Below are 688 nucleotides of genomic sequence, written 5' to 3' on the forward strand. Positions count from 1 at the left end.
AACACTTTTCAAAAACAACTCTTAATGTAAAAGGATTAAATTCTCCAATAAAAAGACACAGATTGGCTGACTGGGTTATAAAGGAGGACCCAACTATATGCTTCGAGAGACCCACCTCACCTATAAAGACTCACGTAGACTAAGAGTGAAAGGATGGAAAGAGATCTTCCATGCAAATAGAAAAGAAAAACGAGCTGGAGTAGCTATTCTTATATCTGACAAAATAGACTTTAAACTAAAAACCATAAAAAGAGACAGTTAGTTCTATGTTCAACGTGTACCATTCAGGCGTTACAATGGTGGATTTGGTAGGTGTGCCCAGGCCAAACAGTNACCTGAAAGAGGAAATGTACAAGGAAATCAATGTCCTGGAAAAAAATGTAGCAGGACTTGCCCAACTGAATAAGTTATTCAGTGAAATAAAAACACAATGGAGAGTTTAACCAGCAGGCTTGCGGAAGTGGAAGAGAGAACCTCTGAACTTGAAGATGGGCTGTTTGAAATAACACAGGCAGACAAAAAAAAAATAGAAAAAAGAATAAAAACATTGAAGAAAATCTAAGAGAGATATCAGACAACCTTAAGCTCTCAAATATCCGAGTCATGGGTATTCCAGAAGGGGAGGAAAAAGGAGATTGCTTTGAAAACATATTCAACAAAATAGTGGCAGAAAACTTCCCAGGTATAG

This window comes from Galeopterus variegatus, unplaced genomic scaffold, assembly GCF_000696425.1.
Source record: "Galeopterus variegatus unplaced genomic scaffold, G_variegatus-3.0.2 Scaffold22462, whole genome shotgun sequence".
Taxonomy (NCBI): Eukaryota; Metazoa; Chordata; class Mammalia; order Dermoptera; family Cynocephalidae; genus Galeopterus; species Galeopterus variegatus.